Genomic DNA, 24,069 nt, shown 5'->3' on the forward strand with positions numbered 1-24,069 from the left:
TTTAAATTACTGCGCACTAGTTTGGCACTTTTGTAGGGAGGTAAATACAAAAAAAGATAGAGAAAATTCAAGAGAGAGCACTAAGGTTTATTTATGAAGACCATTCAGCAAGTTATGAAGATCTACTCTGCAAATCAAAATTATCATCTTAAGAAATAAGAAGAACGCGATCTCAGGCGATTGAAGCTTTCAAAATTATTAATAAAGATTGTCCTGTATATCTCCATGATTTGATTCACTTAAAGGAAAACACTTACTCTTTCAGATACCAGAATACAGAAGACTGAGACATACCACATGTAAGCCAATTGCATATGGCCTACAATCTTTCAGGTATGCGGGTGCTAGGCTTTGGAATGATCTATCACATGTAAGAACAACTGCATATGGCCTATACTTTTTCAGGTATGCGGCTGCTAGGCTTTGGAATGATCTACCACACGAAAGAACAACTGCATATGGCCTACAATCTTTCAGGTATGCGGGTTCTAGGCTTTGGAATGATCTACCACATGTAAGAACAACTGCATATGGCCTACAATCATTCAGATATGCGGGTGCTAGGCTTTTGAATGATCTACCACATGTAAGAACAACTGCATATGGCCTACAATCTTTCAGGTATGCGGGTGCTAGGCTTTTGAATGATCTACCAAATGTAAGAACAACTGCATATGGCCTACAATCTTTCAGGTATGCGGGTGCTAGGCTTTCAAGGGAATGATCTACCACATGTAAGAACAACTGCATATGGCCTACAATCTTTCAGTTATGCGGGTGCTTGGCTTTGGAATGAGCTGCCAGATGAGCTTCGTAAGCAATCATCTTTAAATCATTTCAAGAACTTGATAAATTCTTGGTCTGGCAGCTCATGCCAATACTTTGAATGCAAAACCAGTTAATTTCTGTTCATTATTTTTTGGTTTGTTGCTTTATTTTCAGAATGGCAAATTTTTTTTGTTATCTTTACTATAGTACTTCTGCTACATTTTCTGCTAATTTTAGGAACTTTATGTGCTTTTAATATGCCTTTTATGTGCAAACCATTTTATTTGTGCTTTTGTGTATTTATTTCATAACTGCATGTATCAATATGTGTTTAACTTGTAAAGTGCTTACAAAACTTTTGTGCTGCATGTTTATATACTGATATAAACTCTTACTTTATATGTTTTATATTGTGTGCATGACTCAATATGTATGTTTTATTTACTTGTTGTTATGTTGGTTTTAAAAGATCTTCATAGCTTATGTTTGTAATTGCTATGCTTATAGCAATTCATAATAAAGCTTTATGTCTATGTCTTATGTGAGCTTCCTTTCGTTTTTTTTTTATATAAATCTCAGATTTCCGTTTCCGAGTTTTTGGGGTTTATTCATCCAAAAACGGGGGATTTCCAGTTTTCAGACAATAACTCTTTCAAATTAGCAATTTCACAAATTTGCAAGAAACTTTCGTGAAAAATTGAACTACGAGGCTCTATACTACAAAGAAAGGTTAAGATTTAGGGTGATAGCTCCAAAAAAAAGGGGAGGGGCGGGTAAAACAAAATTCGGGGAGTGGGCATTTTCCCCCCATCTTTTTTAAAAGTGTTTAATTTTTTTATAAGTTTCAAGAAGAAATCTTCAATTGATCAGTATTGCGCAATAGATATTTGACCACATATATTTTGTGACAGATATTTTTCTTATGTAGAAAATTTGATTACAATCCAAATTTAGATAGTATCAAGCTTGAGTATCGTGTCCAAATTTTCCCAACTGTTCAGGGTTCGACAACTGCAGGCGTATCAAGCTGCTCTCAGCGAAGCATATGTTAATAACAATTTGGATGGTACAAAACACAGTTACGCTGCGTTGATACTATTGACTATTAAATGTGCTTAAGGGCCTTTTATGGCTGGCTATGCGGTATGGGTTTTTTCTTATTGTTGAAGGCCGCATGTACCCAATAGCTGCTTAATTCAAGTTCTGTATCTTGTGGAGAATTGTCTTATTGGCAATCATACCACGTCTTTTTTTATAGTGAGGAATAAACCTCCCCTTTTTATATAAGTATATATGATTTCTGAAGGCTTTGGGAAATATATATGAAGATATTTTCAACCTCAAAAAAGAAATATCTTCCTTGAGAGTTTCTTAGATGAACAAATCTTCATATCTCTACAAGGCACGGGCAATACATGTATAACATATATGTTTTTTGATTGAGTTAAGTCTGCCAATTGATATTTTATCGCATGTTTTTCTATGTTGTGATGTTATGCTATTGTTTCAGAAAAAGGGAGAAGGTTTGGATCCATTAAAACGTTTAATCCCGCTGCAAATGTTTGCACCTGTCCTAAGTCAGGAATCTGATGTACAGTAGTTGTCGTTTGTTTATGTAATATATACGTGTTTCTCGTTTCTCGTTTTGTTTATATAGATTAGACCGTTGGTTTTCCCGTTTGAATGGTTTTACACTAGTAATTTTGGGGCCCTTTATAGCTTGTTGTTCGGTGTGAGCCAAGGCTCCGAATTGAAGGCCGTACTTTAACCTATAATGGTTTACTTTTTAAATTGTTATTTGGATGGAGAGTTGTCTCATTGGCACTCACACCACATCTTCCTATATCTATGGAGTTAATTTTTGTATTATATGTTAATTTTGTTAAGTTTCTTTTGTTACCTATTCTGACATCGGACGCGAACTTCTCTTAAGCTGAGTTTTACAATGCGTATTGTTGTGTTTTTTTTCTTCTACAAGTTGGCTAGAGGTAGAAAAGGGGGGAGGGGGGAGATATCTAAAAACATGTTTAACCCCGACGCATTTGTTAGTCTTGTCCGAATTTTTTATTTTAGTTTCTTATGTATAATTCGGAGTTTAGTATGACGTCCATTATCACTGAACTAGAATACAAATTTGTTTAGGGGCCAGCTGAAGGATTCCGTCAGGTGCGGGAGTTTATCACTGCATTGAAAACATGTTGGTGACCTTCGGCTGTTTTCTGCTCTGTGGTCGGATTGTTGTCTCTTCGACACATTCCCCATTTCCATTCTCAATTGTATTGCAGGAAAAGACGTTACCTGACGACAAGGCAACTCGATCAGTTCTTAAACATTCAAATGATTTATGATAAAGTCGTATGCCAGCTATATGTAAGTATTCAAATAGTTTATGATTTATTCGTATGCGAATTTTTTTAATTAAAGCCATCGGTTAACTAAATTTGTTACTGGGTAGAAATAAAACAAAAGCAACAGACTAAAAGACTGGAAACTGGAAAAGGTTTAAAACCAATCAACATTTCTGTTTTAACGTTTAGAAAAATAGAGCAGTTCATCTTTTCGATGTCCCATGATTTTCGTGCGTGATGTATGACTGATTTTGTTTGTTCACGGTTACATTGTCTTTTGTGTTCCCTGGTATAGAGTAGCCTGATGCCCCATGACTTTTGAAATTTCGTGCGTTATATATGACTGATTGTGTTTGTACACTGTAACCGTCACATTGTCTTTTGTGTCTAATCTCAATCGATCATTTGGACCTTATATTCAACAAACCACTCTCATATCTGTATAGGTTCTTAACTAGCAGAGCAAAAACTGCTGACTCAACAATAGTAGCTTGGTGTGTGCCACAAGTTTGGCAGAAACTGCTGACTCAGCAATAGTAGCTTGGTGTGTGCCACAAGTTTGGCAGAAACTGCTGACTCAACAATAGAAGCTTGGTGTGTGCCACAAGTTTGGCAGAAACTGCTGACTCAGCAATAGTAGCTTGGTGTGTGCCACAAGTTTGGCAGAAACTGCTGACTCAGCAATAGTAGCTTGGTGTGTGCCACAAGTTTGGCAGAAACTGCTGACTCAGCAATAGTAGCTTGGTGTGTGCCACAAGTTTGGCAGAAACTGCTGATTCAGCAAAAGTACCTTGGTGTGTGCCACAAGTTTGGCAGAAACTGCTGACTCAGCAATAGTAGCTTGGTGTGTGCCACAAGTTTGGCAGAAACTGCTGACTCAGCAATAGTAGCTTGGTGTGTGCCACAAGTTTGGCAGAAACTGCTGACTCAGCAATAGTAGCTTGGTGTGTGCCACAAGTTTGGCAGAAACTGATGAAGCACCAAGAGAAACAAGGTAGGTTCCACTAGTTGCGAAGAAACTACTGACTCGACAGGAGTCAGATAGTAGGTACCACTAGTTGTGAAGAAACTACTGACTCGACAGGAGTCAGATAGTAGGTTCAACTAGTTGCGAAGAAACTGCTGACTCGACAGGAGTCAGATAGTAGGTTCCACTAGTTGCGAAGAAACTACTGACTCGACAGGAGTCAGATAGTAGGTTCCACTAGTTGCGAAGAAACTACTGACTCGACAGGAGTCAGATAGTAGGTACCACTAGTTGCGAAGAAACTACTGACTCGACAGGAGTCAGATAGTAGGTACCGCTAGTTGCGAAGAAACTACTGACTCGACAAGAGTCAGATAGTAGGTTCCACTAGTTGCGAAGAAACTTCTGACTCGACAGGAGTCAGATAGTAGGTACCACTAGTTGCGAAGAAACTACTGACTCGACAGGAGTCAGATAGTAGGTACCACTGTTGGTTGTCAGGTTTTTCTCTCTCTCTTTTGTAATGATTTTGACTTTTGTTCTCCTTTGCTACGGCGTTGTCTGCTTTTTTTTTCACTTTTGCAATGGTGTTGACTTTTTTCTCTTTCATCGGTGTTGACTGATTCGAGCCTTCTCTTTTGCCTTGTTGTTGACTGTATTTTTCTTTTGCCTTGTTGTTAACTGTTTTTTTTTCTTTTTTGCCATGGTGATGATTGCCTTTTTTCTCTTTTGTCATGGTGTTAACAGGTTTTTTTCTCTTTCGTCATGGTGTTGATGTTTTTTTTCTTCTATTTTGCACTTTTGACATTGTGTTGACTGATTTTTTACCTTTTTTTTTCTTTTGCCTTGTTGTTGACTGTTGGTCGGGTGAACTTTTCTCATCCGTCGTCCGTCGTCGGCGTTAACTTTTACAAAACTCTTCTCTTCTGAAACTACTGGTCCAAATTTAACCAATCTTGGCCACAATCATCATTGGGGTATCTAGTTTGAAAACTGTGTCCGGTGACCAGGCCAACTAACCAAGATGGCCGCTATGGCTTAAAATAGAACATAGGGATAAAATGCAGTTTTTGGCTTATAACTCAAAAACCAAAGCATTTAGAGCAAATTTGACATGGGGTGAAATTGATTGTTAGGTCAAGATCTATCTGCCCTGAAATTTTCAGATCAATCAGACAATCCGTGGTTGGGTTGCTGCCCCTGCATTGGTAATGTTTAGGAAATTTTGCTGTTTTTGGTTATTATCTTGAATATTATTATTATAGATAGAGATAAACTGTTAACAACAATAATGTTCAACAAAGTAAGATTTACAAATAAGTCAACATGACCGAAATGTTCAGTTGACCCCTTTAGGAGTTATTGCCCTTTATAGTCAAATTTTAACCATTTTTCGTAAATCTTTTACAAAAATCTTCTCCTCTGAAACTACTGGGCCAAAATATTCCAAACTTGGCCACAATCATCTTTGGGGTATTTAATTTTAAAAAATGTGTCCGGTGAGCCGGCCATTCAACCAAGATGGCCGCCACGGCTAAAAATAGAACATAGGGGTAAAATGCAGTTTTTGGCTTTATAACTCAAAAACCAAAGCATTTACAGCAAATCTGACATGTTAATAAATTGTTAATCAGATCAAGATCTATCTGCTCTGAAATTTTCAAACGGATGGGACAATCGGTTGTTGGGTTGCTGCCACTGAATTGGTAATTTTATGGATTTTTGTTATGTTTTGTAATTATCTTGAATATTATTATAGAAAGAGATAAACTGTAAACAGCGATAATGTACAGCAAAGTAAGACCTAAAAATAAGTCAATATGACCAAAATGGTCAATTGACCCCTCAATGAGTAATTGTCTTTTATAGTCAATTTTTAACAATTTTCATAAAATTTGTAAATTTCTACTAACATTTTCCACTGAAACTACTGGGACAAGTTCATTATAGATAGAGATAAGTGTAAGCAGCAAGCATGTTCAGTAAAGTAAGATGAACAAACACATCACCATCACCATCACCAAAACACAATTTTGTCATGAATCCATCGGCTTCCTTTGATTAATATTCACATAGACCAAGGTGAGCGACAAAGGCTCTTTAGAGCCTTTAGTTTACTTTTGCAATGTTGTTTTTTTTCTTCCTTTTTCATCGAAGTTGACTGATTTTTGATTCTTTAGACTCAGTTTTGAAAGAATGCTACAAAAAATAACTACAACATGCTGCCCTTATTTTACACTAGAAATACAAGTATATCGTGTCGACAAATGACGCATTTTCAATTTTCCTTTAACGGTATCAATTTCTTTTTTCGTTCATATATAAATCAGTAATCCCTTTGAACGCTGTTTACAAAATACCCTTATCTAGTTTTAAGTTTTCGTCCGTATTTTCGATATTCTGTCTTTCTCTCCTATGTATCCATATTTGTGAGGCAATCGCCACTATCAAGGCTGTAATATAAAACAAGAGCAATAAGACGGTGATTTTTATAAAACTATCCCCATTATACAACATGAGACCATCCGCTTCTTCTTCTTCCCCATTATACAACACGAGACCATCCGTCTCACTGTCTTTAATCCGCGGCCGGTGTAAGAAAAAAGTGTTATTATAGAACTCTGGACTACTTGTGTTAAAAAAGATTGATATTAGAGGCATCGCACTGCTGTCGTAATATTGACTAACACCTATAAACTAGATAGTGCAGTGGCTTGGTTAATATTCACTTATCTGTTTGGCATTTAGAAGCTGAAATGACAAAATAAATATATTATTATGAGACACTTTATATGTAGCATCAATGCCATTGGCTTTATAATTGTAGAAGATTGGAATTGTTCAAACGTTGGTTGCTAATTGAAATATATCAAACAAAATATAAGATATATAGATTCAAACACATCTAGGCCTTGGATTGATAGAGGTGAAAAAACAATGATTGTTTTGAAGAAAAAATACCATCTCCACCAGAGACACTTAGTTCATATGATAGTCGGTGGCTAAATAATTGGACAAAACTCTTTGGTTAATACGGGTATTTGGACCTTGGTTGAAGTTATAAGATAATCTTTCATACGCCGGATGATTAGCTACAAGAATAGATAAATTGATTTGGGGTATTAAACATATCGCCATTTAGCCACGCCTTCGATGATTGAAGTGTTGCTGAGTTTACAAATTACACATTTCGATATATTTTGATACTCCACATTTATCATTTGTAAAATTTAGCATGGATGCGTACTTTAGATGAGCTAACAACATAATCTATAGAAAACTAACGATCATCCAAGTGACTATCGCCTTATCCGTTGTTTTCGCTGAACTATATTATTGTCTTACCTGATGTCACCAATGCCTTACTTTAGTAGAAATCATTCGAGATTAGATCTACAAATACCAATGGCCTACACAACATTTCCGCATTACATATGAATCAATAATACAGTCTCAGACAGATCCGTCACGTTCTGATGATTGCACATGGTCATTCCGTTTATCAATACAATGTATAAACACGGTGGGTATGGTTGTCCTGTGAGAGAACGTACTGTGCTGGTGATTTGGTCCTGTCAGGTGCTGGTGGGTCCTGATTCTGTGCTGGTGGGTTTGTTTACATTGTATCAGAACGGCAATAAAACGACTGTTTTGTTGCTTAATTTTTCTCTGATGCGTCATACATGTAAGTACCATGCAAAGTATATTACAACAATAATATTATATTGCAAAAGTCGTACAAGTTCGTTAAACGGAATTGTCCTGACGCGGTGCTGGTGATAAGAAAAACGGTCATGGTTCTGTGCTCCTCTGTCCTGGTTCTGTGCCTTTATATTTTAGTTAAAAGTGGCATATATTCAAGATCATTGATGCTGTACTCTTATTGACTAATTAACTGTTGCCTGCTTTCTTGAAATTGACATTGTTGTGAATCCGTTTACTGTTATTATGCAAGAAAAATACCCCTATTTAAAAACAAAAAATTGAAATCAACTGTAATCTTATTTATTGGCATGTTAATGGAACCCTTCTTGTCCCCTTTTAAGATAAGAAAATATGTTTACGATTTTCGGGATTACGATCATTTTGCAAGATCACCAAAATACGTTGTAATTTATACAATACTTATATAAAGTAGATGATGTGGTATGTTTGTTGTCAATGGACAAATTTCCATAAGAAACCAAAGGAAGTATGTGTTTATTACCATACGTCATCGTAATACCTTCAACAATAACCCATTAAATAAAAATGTAAAAGGTTTTTCATAAAAATGGAGAGCAAAAATATAGAACAAAGGACTTTCTGAGCGTTTGAATCATATGTCTTTAGCAGATTAAAACACATTTTTTTTGTAAACAATTGAGTGCTGACTATAAGAATGACAATAGTATTGCGGGTTTGTTTGTTTGTTTTTTTTTTTAAATTTTGGGAGGTATGGGGATAAATAAGAGCGAGGTTACAGTGAAAGTTTTAAGCTTGGAATAGTTTCCCGTAAGATTAAAAAGTTGTATTTTAAAAGAAAAATGTATCTGAATGTACGTGTTTGTATGTGATTAAGAATCACTTGCTGTATCTGTAAGATTTTTTCAACATAACTTTTTTGTCTGAACGGTTATCAGGTGTTTTTTTTCGAAAGTTCGATAGAACACTAAAAAAATCACTAGTTTATGAAAGGGCAGACTAGAATATGTCAGAGAATTAAGACGAGATAACATAGAGAACACTAACAAAATTAAGATTTCTTAGCTATTTCATTTCAAAATTCCAAAATAAATAAATATTTTTGATAAAGAATTACGGGGGAGGAAGTGAACAATGTGTCCTACTTTACTATATTTAAATATTTTTAGGAATAAAAATCAAATGTGCCTTAATTATAATTGAAAATGAGTAAATGGAAAAAATACCAAACTAAAATACACTTTTATTTTAATATTGGTAATATCACTAAGCTTTTAAGTTTTGTGTGTCAAACACACCATCTCTGTAGTAATGACTCCTTACTAAGATATTTCACTTCATCCTTTTTTTCTGCATTTTTTTATATTGTGAATTCTTAGTATTATTATATTAAAATGCAGCCTTAATTTATATATAAAAAAACTGAATCTAAAGCCAGATATATCAAACATTTTTGTTTCAATCTCTCCGTTTTCAGGACAGTAACAATCAACGTAAACACGCCAGGAAAGAAAAATGCGTACTCGGCTGTCTGTAATCGACCATTTTTAGACACCCTCCTAAAAAACGAACCGGGGTGGGGGTTCAGAGATGCAAATTAAGTACTCAGATCAATATTTTATCTTTTCGTGTATGGTTTATGACCCCTTCTGTGGCCTGTCAATTACGAAATGTGCAAACTGCAAAAGTATCAAAACAGCACAGACAATGAATAATAGAGACATAATTTTGTACATATATCAAGGGGAAACTTCTTGCAAAGCATTATTATTTATAGTTCATTATTGTATTTAGTAGAAAAAGAGAATTTGGGGAAAATAAAATCACTATTTATGTAGAAAATTCACAGACCTTTGTATAGAGATTTGTGTTTAGCATGGGATCAACGCAAGGGTTCATTATCCTTAAAAATCTATTTGAAAGTATTTGAAACTAACGTTTGCTTTGTTAATTGTGCATTTCAAGATTCCCCTAGGATTACTGGGAAATAGAACTATAGTCACTTGGTCTTCTCCCGACCGGCAGTAAAACGCTTGCCGAAGTGGGGCGTCCGTTTGGCTGTGCGGGATGTATCAAGTTCGCAGTCGCGTCCGGTCAGAATGGGGACGTTAAATCCGATGTCTCGTGTAAAGAGAGGGCCACGCTCTTTGCACGTTAAGAACCCTTGCAGCAACTCTTTGAGGGGTCCGTAAGTGGCCTGCTGCAAGGCAAAATTTCTGTTCCTATTCAATACATCCTCATTTTCCAGTGGCAGTCCAAAATTCCACGACCATTGGGCTCTTTTATGACAAGACCTACCTATTGTATTTATTGTGAACTTGTTCTTGTCCTGAATATGCATGAAATATTTGCCACCGGACGTTAAGCAACCAACAATCAATCAATCAATAGCTTCATACTACCGATTGAGTTTAAAACAAGTATATCAGTTTAATAAAGAAATTCTTAGATTAAACACCTACATTTAACTTTAAAAGGTCATAACAGTTTAAAACAATACAAATCTACATACACACAAACACTAGCTTGATTTCAAATGGTTATCAACCTGAATCGCTATAAGATCATATATAAGCTCACCTGTGTCGAGGGGTCGTGTGAGGTTCATGTATTGTCTTGGCGTCCGCAATTACAAACAGATCTTTTCTGAAATTACTTGACCAAATGTTACCAAATGATTTTTCAAGAGTGAATCTAGGAAAACAATATTCATTTACAAACATGACCACTGTCTGTTAAAATGTATTCGAGTTTTTAGTTACAGCCGATTCCATTGAGTATGTAGGGAAACATATCTTTGGTTAGCTTGCTTGTTAGCTAAACCGTACCCTCCTTTCGAAGTAGCCTGGTCCTACAGACAGAAAGATGTGTCATTTGTCGGACTAGTATTCTCTTAAAGTAGGGTAGTTTATATAACCTAACAATGACTTTTCTGTTCATCAAGCAATGTAACCAAAGATATTCCCTTTGGTTTCACACTCATTGAAATTGGCTTTTATATTGCAAAAGTTCAAGCAATTAGGGCAAAACTTTCCGAGTAAAAAAAATCAAAATGTCTATCTTCCTTGCACATTTCAGAACATTCAGATCAGATAACGAAACTGGGTCCAGCAACATTTATAATCAATTTAAGATTTTGACCCTCACAGTTTCCATTCACCTTCCATTCATGATCATTAAATTCAACTGTAAAACATTTCTTGGTACCTTCTTAATTCCTTTATAAGTCTTATGTAAACATAATTATGACAATAACTGTTGTGAGCACAAGATTCACTGCACACTTCTAAAGTTCTGCTTCATCAAACATTAAAATGTTAACTTAAGTTTTGAGACTTTTTTAATCGACACGATTGGGATTTTTGTATATGCGGATTTGAACTAGCTTTCAGTACCTGCGAGCATTCGTTGTTCAATAATGTGTGTCTTTGTGTTATTATTTAATGTGATAAATTGTTGTGTTGGTACACCACTGTGAAAATGAAGGAGGAAATGAGGTGGGTTGGTTGGGTGGAAGTGGGGAGGGGTATGCGAAGCGCTGACAAATATGTCTATGCGGCATGGGCTTTGATCATTGTTGAAGCATCAATGTAAGGGGCATTTAATATCTTAATAAAACTATTCTTATTTTAGATACTATATATTGTTCTATGATATTGGACGAAAGATGTTGCCCTTTTATGTAATTATGTTATACAAGTTACGATCATTTGAAAACACATATTAAACAGCCAAATGGATGCACAAGAGCTTAAATATGAGTCATAGATCCTATTGACAACAATTATCTGCCCAAGTTTATTGATTTTGTAACATTTGTTTCAAATATGACCAACTTGTAATCCAAAATCACCAGCACCGTATCAGGACCCACCAGCACAATGACAGGACCCACCAGCACAGTATCAGGACATGAGTAAATTGAAAAAATGCTAAAGGAGTAGGTCCAGTAGCAGTTTTACAAAATTGTTAAAATGTAAACTTTTAGTTATTTATTGGACAGTAAAATACTTCTGCTACATAAATATGGACTATTTTTGACAATGCAATGCACATATATTTAGTACTAGCACCACTAAGTCATGCTAAATTAATGAAATCTTCATAATTCTAGCATTTTAGTAAATTTTTAGACAGTTTTTGTGTAAAACGAAAGTGGCCGCATTCGTGTTCATCCTTAATATTGAAACGTAAGTTGTATCTTATGATAATATATAACATATATAAAGGTTGAGGATGAACACAGATGCGGCCACTTTCATTTTTGACCAAAACCATCCGAAAAGTGACATTTTTCGGCATATTTGGTAGTTTTTTCATATTTCAGCTTGAATCGGTACGTCTTTTATGACTAAATCAGTTAAAATCTTTCACATAAACTAATTGATTAAAAAAAAATAGACACTTGAGTGTTTAAAGAATGGTCAAAATCTTTCGTCAGATGAACCTGAAATTTGAGGCCAAAATCGGCCCTTACCGGACCTACTCCTTTTAATAAATTGCAATGTTTTTTTTACAAAAAAGTTTTGTCGTGTGGATTGCGGTATAGAAAGCGGACTCTATGAGCATTTTTGTTTTATTTTTTCAGTTCGAGAAATTCTAAAAATGAGCATTTTTGTGTTACGCTTACTGAAACAGTTTAGAGGGTCAACTTTTCAATGGTTTACATATGAACCCATAAGAAACAAAATTGAAAAATCTTAATAGTTGTCTTCCATTTTTTATGAGTGAAAACGTCAAAAATCATCATTTTCGTCTTTGTTTACATTTTTTCATTGATCACCAGCACCCGTCAGGACCGAATCACCAGCACGGTACGTTCTCTCGCAGGACAACCATACCCACCGTGATAAAGTAGAACATAAAATATGATTACAACATAATTTAGAAATAAATAAAAGGGTACATATTTCGACTATTTCTAGAATAAGAAACACTCTCACATTCTCGAAAGCGGTTTGTGTTCGCACCGGTCGCCATAGCAACCGATGGTGTGTAATGGTACACGGAATAAAACTATTTTTCAATCAGGTCCATCTGCTCTAACTAATAAGGCGAACATTTTTGACTCCATACAATCTTATCATACTCAAGTTTTCTTTTTTGAACTGAGATGGTTGTTTGAAAAATATGAATGCAAAATCGGCCGCAAATTATGTAATGCTTTCTTCTTTAATGATAACGTTACATATGCTAGGTTATATACTTGTTAAAAGTGAGAAGAGATGAATTAAGCTGTACCCTTTCTCTTGACAGCATGTATGTACGATCCATGTCTGTAATGAAGTTTCGAATTTCAGTGGAAGAATCTATGTATTACTGGCTTTATATCATAAAATCCAGGATTTCGTAAAAACCTTCACTAACTTCTTCCACGGGTATACAGATTTGGTTTTGAAGTTTTGCTGTACGTGTAGAAAATTTATTACAAACGGGATAGCACATCCTAATGTTAACAGTATTGTTGCTTATCGAGTAAATTTACATTAAATAAGATATGGGTGTTAATTGTTCTTATTAAGATTCGGTTGTGTGTTGTCATATTAAAATTCAGTTGTAACATTGTTATGTATCAAAATTTCATTTTAATTGCTGTAATATTAAGATTAAGTTGTTTGTTGTCACAATAAGATTTGGCTGCGTGTTTCTATATTCAAATTTGTTAGTTCGTTGTCACATAAATATTTGATTGTTGGTGTCATATTAGAATTTTGGCTATGTGTTGTCTTTATTAGATTTTTGATTGTGTGTTGTCATATTCAGATTTGGTTGTGTGCCATATTAATATTTAGCTGTGAGTTGTCATATTCTGAGTTGTCATTATCAGAATTAGTTGATTATTGTCATATTGATATTTGGTTGTATGTTGTCATATTCTGATTTGGTTGTGTGTTGTCATATTCTGATTTGGTTGTGTGTTCATCATATTTAGATCTGGTTGTGTGTTGTCATATTCAGATTTAGTTGATTGTTGTCATATTTAGATCTGGTTGTGTGTTGTCATATTCAGATTTAGTGGTGTGATGTCATGTTTAGATTTAGTTGTGTGTTGTCATATTTAGATCTGGTTGTGTGTTGTCATACTTGTTGTTATGTAGCACCAACATCCTAAATGAGTGAAGGGTTGTGCTCCTTAAATCATGTTTATACAAAAAAAGATGTGGTATGATAACCAATGAGAGAACTCTTAACAAGAAACCAAAAGACACACAACTTGACAACAATATATTACCGTGCGGCCTTCAAAATTGGCAAAACTTAAACCGCACAGTAAGCTATTAAACTGTCACATTACGCGTGTGCCTTCCCCAAAGTCTGTGTAATTCAATGGTTGTCGTTTTTTCTGTCTGTCAAGATTCTCGTTTGAATTGTTTTACATTTGTCATGTCGGTGCCTCAATAACTTGCTATACGGTATGGGTATTGCTCATTGTTGAAGCCCATACGGTCAGCCATAGTTGCCTACGTCTAAGTCATTCGATTAATTTGCGATATGAAATCAACTTTATGGCGGAACGTGAAGTAAAAGAATCATGCCAGATTCTGTTAATTTTCTGTCTTAGAATCGCCTATTTATAAAGTCTGTAATTTTCATTAGTTTTCAATATGTAAAAGTTCTCTACTCTTTCAGTTAGACTGAGATGATTGCGTTTGCACTTGTTGGCCGTTATGTGACTGTTGTGTTTTAACTGTATTTTATAGTGAGGAATAAGTTTCGTTCCTGAGTGTGCTGAATGCAGATCTAGATGTGAACGAAATAAATGTGTAAAATACCATCATAACTTTTTTCAAGAAAAATATATCTTCATTATTGATTTAAAATATTTAACATTGACTTTAATCTTAAAATTATATATCACAAAAATAGAAGAGATACAAAAATATAACATAATACAACTACGATTTCCCCAATTAACAATTCCCGATAACCCAACGATTTTAACATTTCGACGGACCTTGGTGCTGTTCATTTTCATCTGATATGATCTCTAGCCCTGCCCCATTCGTACTGGTACCCCTACCGTCAGTTTTCTGCGGCTGTGTTAATAACGGCTGTTTCCCAAATCTGTCTTTTATGTTTCTATTACGTTCTAAGTACTCGTCGTAATATTCTGCATCCTGTCCTTCTCTTCTTTGTTTCCTTATTTGTGTAGCGATCATCACCATCAATGCTGTAGCATAAAACATTATCACTATGACAACGTACAACAACTCATTTAGTTCACTGTCTTTATATTTAGTATTATGATGAAGTTCATAAATAGTGTTATTACCAAACAGCTCTGGACGACTAGTATTAAGTAGAATTTTAACGATAGGCATTTTACTGTTGTATTAACATTGACGTAGAATTGACATCTTTATTCAGGGTTCATCTACATGCATCCTTTTATGGCACTGAGAAGCTGAAAAGACAAAAAAAAGTATTCAACTATGAACATGAAAGGAAATACAAATCAGTCGTATATTGAAAGAAAAAAAATGAAAAAAGCGCGAGTTCGACATTTTCGATTGTTTTCTTTTATTATTCTTTAATTTTTGTTCATTCTTTCTCTTGAACTACATTAAAGTTATTGCTTTGTTTTAGTCGAGCCTGCGACTTCTGTTGCAGAAAACTTGATAAAGGTATATTATATATATTGTGATCCGACGGCGGCAGCGGCGTTAGTTTACTACTTTTTGGATGATTCATACTTTGTTTATAGATGCCTTATGGTATGAATGTTCTGTCTGTCATATATCCATCGTCTTTAGCCTCATTTTCATGGTTCAATAACTTATTGAAATTTGTTTGTTTGTTCGTTATTTTGATTTCTCTCTTGTTATGAGGAATAGGATAACTATATTTAGTATGGGCTTGCAAGGGCCGCATTCCCGTCAGACAGTTTTCCCGACCTCATTCCATTGATCAGTGAGCAAGGTTAAGTCTTCGTGGTCAAGTGTATATATACATGTAAGATACTATGAGCAACAGTTCTTCTTTATTTAGTGTACTATGGAATGATTTCAAGGTGTCAGATGGCAGGTGTCATCTGACCTTGACCTCATCATGGTTCAGTAGTTAAATTTTAGTTTACTGTGTGATATACCAGTATGTATGTTTGAATTGGTTTGTGCCACGAGAATAACAACCTTGCTACACAAGTTGGTAAGGATAAGTAATATGTTATTAGAATTAAATAAAATTGAGAATGGAAATGGGGAATGTATCAAAGAGACAACAACCCGACCATAGAAAAAATAACAACAGAAGGTCACCAACAGGTCTTCAATGTAACGAGAAATTTCCGCACCCGGAGGCGTCCTTTTCAGCTGGCCCCTAAAAAAATATATACTTGTTCAGTGATAATGAAAGCCATACTAATTTCCAAATTGTACACAAGAAACTTAAATTAAAATAATACAAGACTAACAAAGACCAGAGGCTCCTGACTTGGGAAAGGCGCAAAAATGCGTCGGGGTTAAACATGTTTATAAGATCTCAACCCTCCCCTATACCCCTAGCCAATGCAGAAAAGTAAACGCATAACAATACGTACATTTAAAATTCAATTCAAGAGAAGTCCGAGTCTGATGTCAGAAGATGTAACCAAAGAAAATAAACAAAATGACAATTATACATAAATAACAACAGACTACTAGCAGTTAACTGACATGCCAGCTCCAGACTTCAATTAAACTGATTGAAATATTATGATTTCATCGTATGAATATATCAGGCAAAATCCTTCCCGTTAGGGGTTGAGTATCATACCATCATAATATATATGAGAAGAACATAACCCGTGTCATGCCAACAACTGTTTTGTAAATAAATGTGTTTAGTTCCGATGCAAAGACCCCATAAGTGAATCAATATTTACGCCAAAATATGCAATCTTTAATGACCTGACCACAGTATCGTAACTATGTCCGTTCTAAATCAGTATATTTAAAGGTTTTGTTAGTTTCTGCGGTGAATACTGACATTTTTGTGCTTTATAAAGAATATTTCCATAAAAAATTGGATGTGAAATAACTAAACGTATAAGAAGTCTGCATGTTGAGCTATAATTACGAATGATGTCCTTATACCGATGATAAGATTTAGTAAATTTTTTTTATTAGTTTGTGATATCGAAAACCCTGGTGTAATAATTTTTCAGTAATTCATAAATTTCTCTCGTTAAAATCTAAAACATTGTTACATACACGAGCGAATCGTACAAGTTGTGATATATAAACACCGTAAGATGGTGACAAGGGAACGTCACTATCTAAAAATGGATAATTAACGATAGAAAATGAAAAATCATCTCTTTTATCATAAATTTTAGTATTTTAGGTCCGCAATAAGTGGTGCACAGTTAGTCCCCACTGGAATTCCAATAACCTGACGATATACGGAATCTTCAAAGCGAACAAAAGCGTTATCTAGTAAAAATTCCAAGGGCATATATAGTATCAAAGCATGTCCAATTGACACAGTTTTTTTTTATTATTGCTACTAAAAAATGACCTATAAGAGTTTGAACATATATATTGTATTTAGTTTAAAAGGTTGAATTAACTATCATGGAGTATGTTAAGCACATAGTTTTGATAAAGAGTTATTTCCCTTGATTTAAGATGCTTTTAATATTTGTTTAATTTATCAATGTTGTAAATCGGAACAACTGAACATTATATGTAAAGACACTAATACTATGATTTGATGATTAAACATAATATTTGATCTCATTATGTTCTTAACTATAATGCATTTTTAAAGTGTAATGTTTACTTGGTCTCTGCTGGGAAGTTGTCACATTTAGTAAAGTGTTATAGTTCTAATAGCCCCTACCAGCAGTTGTTCTAATTTGTACAAAAAGCCACAGCCTTATTATCTCTAGTTTAATGACACGTGACCAATCAATTCAACAGTTCCTTTATAAATTAATCGTTTAGGAGCTATAATACTAATTTTAACTAACTTTACCATACAAAAATCCTTTCAGCTATAGTTTTAAAAAAAAATGTGTATGATGATATTATTATATATAATAAACTGTTTTAAAAATTATTTCTGGACCAATAATTATTATTGCAGTTGATTTTAAAAGAGAATTTGTAAACAACCTGAAAGCAACACGTTACTCTGAAGGAATCTATGATGAACGTTTTAGTTTCTCTGTCAAACAAACTGCTAAAAGCTAGGTTCTAAATATAGAATTTGACAACTGATTGCTATCTAGTGACAGTTATAACCTGTCACTCGGGGTCGTAAATTAAAGGTAGTATTGGTAGAAATACAATAATCTATAATGAAAACCCAGATATTTGATAAGATTTTCTTACCTTATTTTCCATGACAATCTGTTGAACTATTCATTTCCAGATTTCTGTTTTCGTTAGCGTGAAGTTGCCAGAATGGCATCAGTTAATGATGTCAACTAAAACTAATCGATATCAAAATCTGTGACTGTATTCCATCCGCCATATTGATTCTAAAATCTCATCGTTTGTCCATACGTGCAATCGATTTATTTATATATAATTTCTTTAAAGCAGTGTGAAATAAGTAGCAAGGGTGCTACAAGTGTGTGCATAGTATTACCTAGTTTCATAAATAATCACATCTTCTTGGTCAAATTAGGTCAAACAGATTTATTGTTCCTTCTTAAAACTTTGCATCAACATCCTATCAAAAGAATCATACGACTTTTCAATCTTTCCTTTATTTACTTTTATCTTTGACCAATATATCGTATTACATTCTATAAACTGTTTGCTTTACATGCATGCTCAACGTATTGTTATTGGATATATATCCATAATATATTATAGTGAAGACCCCATAAGTATGATTTACTTGTGTCTAATCTTATCAAATGTGTTTAAACCAAACCTTACAAATCTTGATCGATGATTAATGAACTACAAGTTTCACCTTTTCTAAGTTATGGCGTATATTAAAGTCTCATAAATTTATGACAGCTTTGTGGGCAGTTTTTATTCTTATTTTGGGGAATCGGAGTTTAGCTTTTATTTTTTTTCTGAAATTATTGATATAACATTATAGATATGACACATATGCATCATGTTCGTGATGCAAAGTAGAGTGTCACATGTGCCAGCCAGGGGTACACACGTGTGACATATGCACGGAAGATATAACATCAATATTTAATACCAAGATCTAATTTATACATTAAGTCTAAAACTCTGAAACATGTTGTCCCAAGTCAGGAGCCTGTAATGCAGTGGTTGTCGTTTGTTTATGTGTTACATATTTGTTTTTCGTTCATTTTTTTTACATAAATAAGGCCGTTACTTTTCTCGTTTGAATTGTTTTACATTGTCTTATCGGGGCCTTTTATAGCTGACTATGCGGTATGGGCTTTGCTCATTGTTGAAGGCCGTACGGTGACCTATAGTTGTCAAAGTTTGTGTCATTTTGGTCTTTTGTGGATAGTTGTCTCATTGGAAATCATACCACATCTTCTTTTTTTATATTTACCTCTCTAAAGGAGCAACCATTTGTAGCTAATAACTAAGGAACATGGTGGGGTTCGTGTTGTTTATTCTTTAGTTTTCTATGTTGTGTCATGTGTACTATTGTTTTTCTGTTTGTCTTTTTCATTTTTAGCCATGGCGTTGTCAGTTTGTTTTAGATTTATGAGATTGACTGTCCTTTGGTATCTTTCGTCCCTCTTTTATCCTGCATACGTTTTTGAATTGTTGATCAATTTAGGAGTTGATTTATAAATAAGGGAGAAAAATCCATTCAAGATATAAAAATCTTTCACTCCATTCTATTTCATTTAAAATAACTTCGTTGGGGTTGTACTAAGGTATAGGATTTTTTTTCTGAGACAAGTGCTTTTAAGGTATAGGAATTTATTTATTTTCTGAGACAAGTGCCTGTGGACCGTGCGCACATTTTTAGAAAAAAGCGGACGCGCTTCATATTAAATGTACTTCGGTGAACGCTTTTGCACCCCAATGAAGTTACAAAAAGAAGCATTAAATTCTTAAAATCAAATGAATGTGTGGAAACACAGAAACCTATTTAAAGATAGATCAACATAGGACAAACCGTTTTACTAAATTAAGGCATACGTATAGTAATATATACTTTAATTCAGTCACGGACCCGCGATATCACGGGTGCGTTCTAGTAGTATAAGATAAGATAAGAGATAAGATATTTTATTTTCCAATTATGGGCCCCAAAGGGCATAAACATTACAACATCAATAATTTTTTCATAATACAAGGAATGATCTTTATTCTCATAAACCAAATACATAGTTACAGAGAAGATATTACAATAATATATATAACATATATAAGATATAGCATGTGTGAAATACAAAATTAATATGATAAATATTTACACAAATGATAAATAAACATATAGTTGTATTAACCAGGAGGATAGACTTTCACAGAAATAGATTTAATAAATCTACAAAGTTTCTCAAGTTCAACAATATTTTGGGTTGAACATACTTGTTTGAATTTGATAACATTTATATTTTTAATACAATAATGAGGTAAGTATTTGCATCTTTCATCTTTGAAATAATTACAAGACATGATATAATGGTATTCATCACCAATGTCAGCTGAGCCACAAAGGTGACACAATCTTTCAGATCTTGGTATGTTGCGCCACCTTCCCGTCTCAATGGGCAAACGGTTATTCCCACATCTAAATTTACATAAGGTTATTAATAAATTAAATGGTAGAACTGATAAATAGTGTTCAAATTTAAAAACCTTTTTGTACAATCTATAACACAGCCCCTTGGGCGAAGTGTTCATTTCTGTTGACCATTTTTGAATGAACTGATCTCTTAATCTTTGCTGAACACTCAATACAACCCAACGTTTCTCAAATAAGTTGTGACTTTGCCATATATTTGACATTCCACAGTCATCAAAAATTTTCTTTATATATAATATCCATTTTCTATCATAACCATAGTTATTAAAATTTACATATAACAGCTTATATAATAAACTTGATATTTTGCTCTCTTTTCCTTCTTGTAAACGACACCAGAAATTAATCATACGTGACTTGACGGTAACAGAAATGGGACATCTTCCCAATTCCCCATAGACCATAAAATTGGGGGTCGAATTTTTTAACCTCAATATATGTTTGCAAAAACGCAAATGAACTCTCTCAAGAATATCTAAATTTTCGAATCCCCATATCTCACACCCATAAGTTAGTATAGGAACAATAGCCTTATCAAACATATCGAGTTGGCACTCGATCGACAGGTTATTTAATCTGGATTTTTTTATCACAGCATACATTGCTTTAATCGCCTGGTCACGAAGATATTTTCTGGTGGAAAGAAATGAGCCACTTCTAGAAAATACAATACCAAGATATTTATAACTACTGACTATCTCAATTTCATTTCCATCTATATTAAATAATAAGTTTCTAGGTATTCTACCTTTTGAGAATATCATAACTTTCGTTTTATTTATATTAATTTTCAATTTCCATTGTTTGCAATACTCTGAAAATTTGTCCAACATACATTGTAAATCATGGCTAGATTCAGAAAGTAGTATTGTATCATCTGCATACAATAACAGAAAAAATTTAAAATATACAAAAAGTTCATTTTCAATATCTTTTGTTACAGACTGTATTCCTTCAATATTAGAGTTTTCTAAAAATTCTTGTAAATCATTTAGATACAGGGAGAAAAGCAAAGGAGAAAGGTTTTCCCCTTGTCTAACTCCTGTTTCACAAGCAAAAATATCAGAAACTTCTGAATTATGAACAATTTTAGATTTGACATCATCATACATATTTTTAATAATTCTTAGAAATTTTCCGTTCACATGGTTTAATATCAGTTTAAAAAATAATGAGTTTCGATGGATAAAATCAAAAGCTTTTTCGAAGTCGACAAATACACAAAATAATTTCTTCTTTTTCACCCGCAATAATTCAAATAAAGCATGTAATGAAAAAACATGATCTGTTGTGGAATAACCTTGCCGGAAACCTGCTTGGTTTTCGTTTAAGATGTTATAATTTTCAATAAAATCCCCAAGTCTGTCGTTAAGAATTGAAGTGAAAACTTTCCCAAGACAAGACAAAAGTGTAATCGGTCTATAATTTTTGGCGTCTAATTTACTCCCCTTGTTTTTGAAAATAGGTATTACATTTCCAATAAGCCAAGCCTCAGGCAAGATTCCCGTATCAAATACAATATTAAATAAATATACATAAATATCAACCATACAATCAAGAGAAGAAGCAATATATTCATTAATTACTTGGTCTTCACCCGGTGATTTATTATTTTTAGCTTTTTTTACAGCTTTCAAAATTTCTTCCCGGGTTATTGGACAATTCAAATTTTCATTTACTGTATCAGAATTTACATCGTTTTCTATCAAAAACTCATTTTCGAACTTATTTTTGTTTAAGTCCTTGAAAAAATCAAATAAATTTTGCAGTGAAATATTGCTTTTCTCTCTTTTTCTACCTCTATTGAACAATTTCCAAAATTCTTTGGGATTTTTTGTTTTCAATCCCTTCATCTTTTTACTCATTTCAGTATTATGATTCTTGATATTAACATCCATAACTTTTTTATAATGCAATTCACTTTGTCTAAGTCGTTCTTTAAAAATGTTCGACCCATAATGTTTGTATAACCTCTGAGATTTTCTAAATTCTTGTTGCGCTTTTTTACAATCTTTATTGTACCAGTCTTTACTAAACTGGTTCTTTGAGCACTTAAACATAGTTTTATTAAATGTCGAAGTTCCGAATGTTGCCTTGGCAGATTCGGTTAAAGTATCACAAATATCAGTAACAATGTTATTCATATCATATTTAGTAACATTATTTACATCATTTACATATGCAGACAATCTATTACATATATCATCAACCTTATTTCTATCTATATTGTTCTTATAATCATTACATTTTTCATTTTTCCATTTATTTACTCTTTCGTCACCACAACAAAGTGTTTCTGTTAACAATTTGTCTTGTATGTCATTATTTGTATACAATTGAAGAGACAAAGGAGAGTGTACATCTGAAAATAGTTTACAAAAATTTAACACTTCAAGTTTACAAATGTTGTATAAAAAATGAGTAGAACTCAACGCATAGTCAATAACGCTAGAATTTCTACTAGTTGGACTACCTGTTTTGTTTTCTTCCAGTCTACCGTTAAGAATAAACATTCTGTTATTTTTACAAAAAATCAATAAATTTTCTTCCATACCCATTTACTACAGTATCTATACTATTTCTCAGTCTTGGTATACCAAGTTCATCTAAAACATCAACATCACTTAATTCATTATAATCTGTGAAATTATTTTCAAAAGAACTATCTTTATCAATATTATAAAAATCAGACAAATTTCCCGTGCGACTATTAAAATCACCAAGCATAGTAATATAGTTTGTTTTACTACAAAAATTTTGTAATTCAAATTCAATTTCAGTAAATGCATCTTCTGATGTATATGAAGTATTTATCGGTGGGATATATATAATTCCAAAAATAGCATCTTTTGGTAAATCTAAAACTTTTTTGTCTATACTAAACCAAAGTACAAATTGGCAGTCTGACTGAATATATTTAATATACTTGTCTAAGTATTTTTTAAAACCCAAAGCAATACCACCAGATTTGTGATTTGCTAGCTTCTTTCTGTTTTTATAATGAAAAATGAAATTATCACAATCTATTTCGTCTACATCATCTAGTTTTGTTTCTGTTAAACATACAATATCATGGTTATCTAATAATGACTTAAATTCAGGATACAAAAGTTTTGTTTTTATACCACATACATTTAATGAAAGGATTTCAATAGTTTTGTTGTGAACATCAATACATGTATCTTTATTTACAGGTAATGAACAAGAAGAGTGAAGGTCGCTAGTTTGTTTACACTGGTCATTTCTAACGGTACTTTTCAATCCTCCACGGTATTCCTAGTTCTGTCCTTTTCGGGGTCCTCTACGGGCTTGTGAAAATTTCGACTGGTTGAATTCTCTCGGTCGAGCTCCTTGTTCGTTGTATTGGTGGCGTGAACGTGTCTGTCTATCGTTAGTGTCCATTTCTTTAGTGGTGTCTTTTGGTGTAAATTCGTTCCCTTCAATAAATAAGCGCGGTCCCTCTTGAAGAAAGCTTTTTTCCTTTGACGACGTGCCTCTTGAAAGTGGGGCCACAGTGCCTTCCTACGGTCGTTTATCTCCTTCGGAAACTGTTCGTTTATGCCGTAATTTGTGTCTTTTAATTCTCTAGCTGCTTTCCGTACGAGTTCTCGT

This window comes from Mytilus trossulus, chromosome 1 (genome assembly GCF_036588685.1).
Source record: "Mytilus trossulus isolate FHL-02 chromosome 1, PNRI_Mtr1.1.1.hap1, whole genome shotgun sequence".
NCBI lineage: Eukaryota > Metazoa > Mollusca > Bivalvia > Mytilida > Mytilidae > Mytilus > Mytilus trossulus.